Genomic DNA, 9,030 nt, shown 5'->3' on the forward strand with positions numbered 1-9,030 from the left:
TGTTTATAAGCCACTCAGTTTATGGTATTTTGTTACAGCAGCCTGAGCTGACTGAGACAACATGCTGGTGTCTGTCCCAACTCTTCACTATGCTGGGTTTTCAGCAAGCATCACCTGTGCTCCTTTTCCCTGGAGGAGCCCTGGCTGGGGCAAGACCTATGTTTGTGGAAACAGTGAGGCCTCTTGCACTTTCCTCATTTGGGAATCAGGGATTTGGATGACAATTGGATTCCACCAACAGAGGTGTCTCTGAGGCCATTCGAAAGGCTCAGTTAGACAGAGGTTACCCATCATGGCTCTTAGCCATTGCTGTTGGCAAACAAGGGTGAGAAGGGACAGGAGACTTCAGTGAAGCAGAGCTCCAGGATATATTTTCTAGCTTCCTGGGTGACAAGAAGCAGCGAGGGCAGTGACACCTTCTTCATCTGACTTCCATTAGGAAGGTTCCTTGGATTGCAGCTTAGCAAAATTATTCTCTAGCTTCCTGGATGTGGAAGGCAGTTGCTTGGCAGATACCAAGACAGTGTGACCCCAGGGGCCTCAAAATTAGGCTGTTCTGGGTGTGAGGGCAGATGGGGGGGACAAACTTAGGACCTGCTTTGTCAGCCCATTTCAACAATATTATAAGCACCTAATTCTCTGCATACTTTCCAGCTCAAAATACCTAGAGTGGGCACTAGACCTCAGTAGATACATACTCTTTGAAGGATCCAATCCCAGCAATAAGGTTGCTATTCACTAAGATAAAGGAAACCCACATTACACAGCTCCTGTCTCTGGGTCAAGGGTGAGCAGGCAGGCAGGAGGCTCATCTTAGAGCTGCATGCCGTGTGTTCTCATTCCATCCAGCAGGTGACTTGTGCCAGACGCTGCTATGTGAGGATGAAGCAGGAGCGGCCGCAAACAAACCTCTTGAACAGGGAACTGGGAAGGAAGTGCCTTTTTATTTGGCTGGGAGTAATGGCAGACTGGCGTCGCAAGAACGAAGCTCCCTGACAAAGAAAATCCTAACCCTTTTAAAGGCTTACAGTTCTAAAAGTACATGTGAGAGGGTCGTGATCCATGAAGTAGGAGTGGGATATGTGACTAGGTGGGGGTTTGAGCAAGACTGAGTGAGAACAATGCTTTCCAGAGGGCGTTTCTCCATATTATGCCTGCGATCTATAGACAGGAGTGCGATTAAAGGTGGGGGGCTTAATCTTTAACCTCCAAGCCTGGTCAGTGGTACCAGCCGGCCTGCCACTGACTTCATGCCTGCTCTGTCTCAACTTTTACTTCTTCTTTTGAAATGCAAGGCTAAGGAGAAATGGTCTTAGAAGCTTAAGAGGAAGGGGTCTCCTTCCTTAAGGAGACACACCAGTGAACAAGACTGAGGCCCAGCAGGGTGCTTATGGGTACTGGATAGAGGCTCTCGTTCCACTGTGAGGTGGGTGAACACTTCAACATAGATGGACCAGGAAATCAGAGGAACTCTGTTACTCCATAAGGGCTATGGTTCTCAATAATGACCAACAGCTGTGGTCTCAATAATGACCAATATGCAGCAGCAATGCATTAGTCAGTGGGAGAACACTGCTGCATTTTGGTCATTCCTTGAAACTCATTTGCTTGAAACTCAGTTCTGCTACCACTGCAGGGATGTGTGCAGGAAAACGTTAACTCATCAGGCTTAGGTTGTCCAAACCCTGCACCTTCCCATAAAACGTCTAGCCCCTGCTTTGCTCCCGGGAGATAACCTCTAAACCCTTGGAATATCCTGCCTAGTTAGAGTGTCTTTGTTTTTCTGGGGGTTTTGAGCCATGCTGGATAGTTCATATACGCAATGTGATTATGGCAGGGGCTTCTAGCCATCTAGATGGTTGATGCTATCAATGTAATTCCTCCGGGGGTTGGGAGAACCTTGAACCGTGCACTTTAGTTTGACCTCTGGAGACTTAGTAACTGAGGTCAGTCCTCCAGGTACTCCATGGCTATATGACCGACCCCAGTGAACTCTGTGGATACCAAGGCTTGGGTGAGCATCTCCTGTTGGGACACTTTGTGTGTGTTGTCACACCTTGTTGCTAAGATGGGAGAATTAAACGCTGTCTGCAAAATTCCACTGGGAGAGGACAGCTGCCAGCCTGCACCATGCAATTCTTACCTTGGCTAGTTTTCATCAATATCCTTTCAGTGTAATAAACCGTAACTGTGAGCATAACAGTTTTTCTGAGATCTGAGTCCTTCTAGTGTGGCCGAGCCCAAAGCTCAAACTGCTTGCCAGCAATAGCCAGTAAGTCGAGAGACAAGCTGCTGGAGCAAGAAGGATGGTTTTACAAGCCAGCAAACCAAAGAGATGGTGGACTCGTGTCTTAAAGAACCATCTTAAAAAGCATGAATCTCAAGCTTCTTCTTATACTGGGGAAGGCAGAACAAGGAGGAGTTTGAGCCAAGCAGTGACAGGTGACACAGCCATCTGGGCATCAGCTGAGGAGGTTGCATAACTTCTTTGTCCTTGGTCAGGTCACAGTGCTCCTATAAATCTTTAGCACAACATTGTTACCTGTGTGTATGCCTCCTTATCTCTCAGGGGTGTTGCAAGGGGACTATTATCATCCTTGCTTTAAAGTTCAACTATAACCGGGCATGGTGGCTCATGCCTGCAATCCCAGCACTTTGGGAAGCCGAGGCAGGCAGATCACCTGAGGTCAGGAGTTTCAGACCAGCCTGCCCAACATGGTGAAATCTGTTCTACTAAAAATACAAAAGTTAATCAGGTATGGTGGTACATACCTGAGGCTACCTGGGAGGCTGAGACAGGAGAATTGCTTGAACCCAGGAGGCAGAGGTTGCAGTGAGCCACGATTGTGCCAGTGCACTCCACCCTGAGCAACAGAGTGAGACTCTGTCTCAAAAAAAAAATAAATAAATAAACTATAAACTAAATTTCTCCCACAGTTAGCTTGGTTATATGCCAAAAGATACTACTGCAGGGTAGGGGTGTAGTCAGGAGCAAATGGAGTTAGTTATTCTAGACCTGCTTTTCATGGTAACACTACTGATTCATTAAACCTGGGAGTGGTCATGGGTGCCCCCAGTAAGTGATGGAAGTTTGACTGAATTTTAGTGCAATATGATGACACAGCCACCTGTTGTGATGATAGGGAAAAAACATAAGGTACCGTCAAGCTAGATTCCAATGCAAAAGGGTGTTTACCCAGGAGTAGTAGGTCCCACAGGTGTAGGAGGAAGTATGAGCCTAGGAGTTTGAGACCAGCCTGGGCAACATAGCAATACCTCCTCTCTGCCAAAATAAAGCATAAATTAGCTGAGCATGGTGGTGCATGCCTGCAGTTCCAGCTACTCAGGAGGCTGAGGTGGGAGGATCACTTGAGCCCAGGAGTTTGAGGCTGCAGTGAGCTACGATTGTACCACTGCACTCCAGCCTGAGCAATAGAGTGAGACTCTGTCTCAAAAAAATATATATTTTGCTCAGGTACACACTCCATAAACTAAGGCTCCTAGGCTCCTTTTCTTTTCTTGCTCTGCCAACTCAAAAGTGTTGACCTGAGCTGAGGTCAGGAGTTCAAGACCAGCCTGACCAACAGGGAGAAACCTCATCTCTACTAAAAATACAAAATTAGCTGGGCATGGTGGCACGTGCCTGTAATCTCAGCTACTCAGGAGGCTGAGGCAGGAGAACTGCTTGAACACAGGAGGCGGAGGTTGCAGTGAGGCAAGATCGCGCCATTGCACTCCAGCCTGGACAGCAAGAGCAAAATTCCGTCAAAAAAAAAAAAAAAGAAAGAAAGAAAGAAAAGAAAAGAAAAACCCCAGCATGATGAAATTTTATCAACAAAGTGAGTTAAACAATGAAAAAAGAGGAGCTTTGGAGAGCAGTGCATACATTTGAAAATAGGGGAAAAAAGAGTAAACAACAGTGGAAATGTTTACAGAAGAGAATATAAATATCATTGATACAAAAACCATCATACTGAAAAAATTAGTACTGGGAAGAGGATGGTGGGAAAAGAGGAAGATACAGAAGTCCTCATCTCTTACTGCAGAGAGTCAATAGAAAGATTCAATATATTGTTAAAACAAGATGTGGGCCGGGTGCAGTGGCTCACGCCTGCAATCCCAGAACTTTGGGAGACCGAGGCTGGCAGATCACGAGGTCAAGAGCTCGAGACCATCCTGGTGAACATGGTAAAACCCCGTCTCTACTAAAAATACAAAAATTAGCTGGGCGTGGTGGTGGGCGCCTGTAGTCCCAGCTACGTGGGAGGCTGAGGCAGGAGAATCACTTGAATCCAGGAAGCAGAGGTTACAGTGAGACGAGATCGCGCCACTGCCCTTCAGTCTGGCAACAGAGCAAGACTTTGTCTCAACAACAACAAAAAAAAACCAAGATGTGAACATGGGCACTCAGAGAGTGTTATGAGTTGGTGGGGTGTCCACACTGGGTGGGGGCTGGGAGCGGTGCTGGTCAGAGCCTGAGCAACAGACAGGACATGGGTCAGGCCAGAGAGGAGCAGCAGAGCTCATGAAGGGTGAGGCTGGAGCTGGGGGAGCCTGGATAATAACCATGACTTTGTCATTTTCTAGCTGAGTGATCTTTATCTTTGAGCCTATAGCCTGCCTTCACGGCACTTGCCCAGGCCTTTTTATTTTGGTGATACCCGTACTTGTACAGTGCCTGATACTCAGTGGACGCTTAATGAATGTTTTTGTTTATTTTTAATTTTTATTTATTTATATAGTTTTTGAGACAGAGTGCCCCTCTGTCACCCAGGCTGGAGTGCAGTGGTACAATCTCGGCTCACTGCAACATTCACCTCCCAAGCTCAAGAGATTCTTATGTCTCAGCCTCTCGAGTAGCTGGGATTATAGGCGTGCACCACCATACCTGGCTAATTTTGTATTTTTACTAGAGATGGGGTTTCACCATGTTGGCTAGGTTGGTCTAGAACTCCTGGCCTCAAGTGATCCACTTGGCCTTTCAAAGTTCTGGTATTACAGGAGTGAGCCATCATGCCCAGCCTTTTCGAATGAATGATGGTGAGGAGTGAATAAGGGCCTCACTTGGGTAAAGAGATTGGCCTGACAGAGGGCAGCTGGGTGATCCTGGTTCACGTTCCCAGAGGGAATTTCTGTTATTTAGCCTCTATCTTAACCACCAGATGGTCCCACTGGGCAGGGGCTCAGTCATCAGAGTCCAAGACTGAGCACCACCCTGGGGACCCAGGCAGGTGGTGCTCCCAGCCATCTGCAGCTCACAGTTCCAGCCCTGGCATCTAGTTTATGAATTATGTCACAGTCCCCAAAATGTATGGGTAATCTCCCCATATACCCCAAATTGAAAGTAGCAGTCAACTGCAATACTCTTAAAAGAGGTGAGAAAGCGTTCACAATCAACACTGATAGAAAGTGTTACGGGGACAAAAGGAGGCCGTAATGTCCCCTCATCTTCAATCATGCTCGTCCAGGCAGCCCTGACTTTCCTTCCCCACAAGTGGCCGGAGAGCAGCCGGGCAGCCCAGAAACCCCTGCTCTCTTCTGTGCTCATTTTCCCTTAAGTTGGCCCATTACCAGAGTTTGGTTCCATTTTTCTGTTTCACGGGTTTAGGATTTTGAAACCCATTATTGACTGGAGCCTTGAACACCATGGAATGCAAAGACAGGTTCATTACATTGCAGGTGGCTCACAGGCTTGAGATCACCAACATCCACTATGGCGCAGGTGCCTCGGGGAACTGCATTCTTCTTGTGCCTTCTTCTGCGTTGGAGGCCTCAGAAGGGAGAAGGGCTCTGTTAGGCCCCAGGAGCTGTGCAGAGAAGGGAATAGCCACAGGCGGCACGGCTCTGGGACTAGGGGACTAGGGGACTTTTCCCTGAAGCTGGGGCCAGCACTGCCTCTAGAACCACAGTCACCTCCCCATAGAAATGTTCTTTCTCTGCCAGGTGTGTTGGCTCACACCTGTAATCCCAGCACTTTGGGAAGCTGAAGCAAGTGGATCTCTTGAGATCAGGAGTTTTAGACCAGCCTGGCCCACATGGTGAAACCCTAGCTCTACCAAAAAAATTTAAAAATTAGCTGGATGTGGTGGTGTGTGCCTATAGCCACAGCTACTCGGGAGGCTGAAGCAGGAGGATCACTTAAGCCTGGGAAGGGAAGGTTGCAGTGAGCAGAGATTACACCACTGCACTCCAGCCTGGGTGACAGAGCAAGACCCTATGAAAAGAAAAGAAAAGAAGAGGAGAAGAGATAAGAGGAGGGGAAGGGAGGGGAGGGGAAGGGAGGGGAAGGGAGGGGAGGGGAGAGGAGAAGAAAAGAAGAAAATGTTCTTTCTTCTGTGGGAGGCCTTTCTCCCTAGACAGGGCATCAATGGTCATCAGGGCTCTCATCATCAAGCTGACTCGGCCTCTTTCAAGACCTTCTCTGCAGCCTGTTCACCCAGAGGATGGCCCCCAGCATGCTCAGGAGCAGAGGCACCTCCAGGAGGACCAGGACCAGGAAGTGAGTGCTGCTGAACAGGGACCTGTAGGGACACGGTGACAGGAAATGAGCTGCCTCCTGGGTCAGAGGTCTCAGGTCTTCTCAGCTCTATGCCCAGATCCTGGCTTTCAGTGTCTATGTGAGGGCCAGCCTGGACCCCCCAGCCAGGCCAGCTGCCGTGGCAGGGCAGTCAGGCTGCTCACCAGTGGGGCCTCCAGTCCTCCCTACACCCCTAGTAAGCTCAGCCTGGCATTTAAGGTCCTATCTGCCGACTCCCATAACGCCTCCTCACCTGTCTGGAAGGGGTTTAGCATTCCCTGTCTCTTCTTACCTCAGTTTCTGCTGCATTCTGCACCCAGAGGGCCTCTCCACCCTCATCACTACCTGTGCAAATGCTACCCACTTTTCAGGTATCAGATCTAACGTCATATCCTTGAAGGCCTTGAAGGTTTACCTTGCTCTGACCCTCTGTCCATGAATCCGCACCTGGCCCTGCGGTTCCTCATGTCCCCTGTTCTTTCTATGGGTGTGTAAGGCCCGGGACCTTACTGACCATCAATTCCACCCCCTCACCATTCTCCACGCACTTCCAAGGGTCTCAACCTCCCAAAGGGGGCCATCCTTGTTTCCTTCCCCTCCGCACAACTTGAGGCCACTCTCAACTCATGGATAAATTTTAAAAATCAGGCCAGATGTGGTGGCTTGTGCCTGTTATCCCAGCACATTGGGAGGCCAAGGCAGAAGATTGCTTGAGTCCAAGGGTTCAAGACCAGCCTGGGTAACATAATGCAAGCCCAACTCAAAGAAAGAAAGAGAAAGAGAGAGAGAGAAAGAGAGAGGGAAAGAAAAGAAAAATCAAAATTATATGCAACTACAGAACGCTGGACGAGCTCTCAGATGGGACTGCAGTTATCTAGGGGAGATGGAGGAGGACTGTGCAGCAGGCATGGGTCAAAATGCCCCCAAAGGTTTCCCAGATTCTTCACTCTTGGGGTTCTCCTGCTATACCTTGGAGTCTCTTGCTTCTCTGACAGCTAAAATCCCATCAGTTTGCACAAAAGCATGAAGGAAGAAAAAAACAAAAAAGAAACAGTCAAGGAGTCCTAAAGCCAGTCCCACGGGTAAATCTCTGCAGACACGTTCGCAGAACTCAAGATCAAGTGAATGAAAAAAAAAAAAAAAAAAAAAACAGAGTTGAACTGCAGAGGGAACTGACAAGCCTTGAGCAGTTCTAGGAAGACTGAGCCAGAGACACAGGCCTCTGTGCTGGGCTCTATCAGGAGCAGGAGGGGCTGTGGTTTGGGCTCTGGCCTTGACCTGGGGGGCTTGACCACAGCAGGCTGTGATGGAATCCAATGGCTAGCTCACAGGTGCTGACCTCTGGGGACTCTTCTGAACACCTCCAAGGCTGGTGAGCATCAGACTAATCCTCCAGACCCTCTGTCAGCTTGGCAGGGCGAGAATGCCTAACTTTCAGCATCCCCATTTCCCTCTAGCATTTTCCACTCCCCTACTCTGGTACCTGGGGAGAGGGAGGCTGGAACAATATTTGTTCTTGTGCAGAAACTTGGAGCAGAAGAGAGAGGTGTCTCTCCTAACTCACTAGAGGCCAAACCTTGACGCGCCCTCTTGACCCTAGGAGGCGGGGAGGGCAGGTTCAGTCCCCTCTCCTGCCACCTAGCTGCAGTTTGCCTTCATGTAGCCAAAGCTTAGATGGGAAATCTTACTTTCCTCAAAGGTAAACTGAGGTTAGGACAGCCCACCTCAGGTTTGCAGTGACTTTACTGATACAAAGATGCAACAGTGGGGGCCTATGGGGGTCCCAGCCTGAGTGCTCCCAGAAGGCAGGGTTATCAGGGTTAGCAAATAAAAGCATAGCATGCTCAGTTAAATTTGAAGTGCAGATAAACAACATTTCTTTTTTTAATAGAAAGAAAGAGAAAGAGAAAAGGGGAGAGAGAACTGGAGTCTTGCTCTATTGCCCAGGCTGGAATGCAATCTAAAAGTGGGTATTAAAAAACCTCTTTTATGCTGATAATTGTACTTACTTAACAGTGGAGACAGGAAGGAATAAGGAAAGAATATAACAAACAAATGGCCAACCAATATTTCATTTAAATCTGTGAAATGCTGTGCAAATGCTGAAGAGTGATTTGCTTCCGTTTATGTGGTCACTTTCAGAATAGGTGTAATGTGATACTAAAAAAAAAAAAATGTGTGTTCTGCGGAGGTGGGGTGAAGAATTCTATAAATATTCACTGAGTTTACTTGTTCCAGGTCTGAGTTCAAATCATAAATGTCCCTGTTAATTTTCTATCTTGTTGATACATCGAATATTAACAATGTGGTGTCAAAGACCCCCCCTATTATTGTGCGGGAGTCCAAGTCTCTTTATAAGTCATTAAGAACTTGTCTTATATATCTGGGTGTTCCTATATTGGGTGCATATATATTTATGATCATTGACATCTGTTGTTGCATTGATCGTTTTATCATTACGTAATGTCCTTCTTTGTTTCTTTTAGTCTTTGTTACTATTAAAGTCTATTTTG

Source organism: Callithrix jacchus, chromosome 5 (genome assembly GCF_049354715.1).
Source record: "Callithrix jacchus isolate 240 chromosome 5, calJac240_pri, whole genome shotgun sequence".
Classification (NCBI taxonomy): Eukaryota; Metazoa; Chordata; class Mammalia; order Primates; family Cebidae; genus Callithrix; species Callithrix jacchus.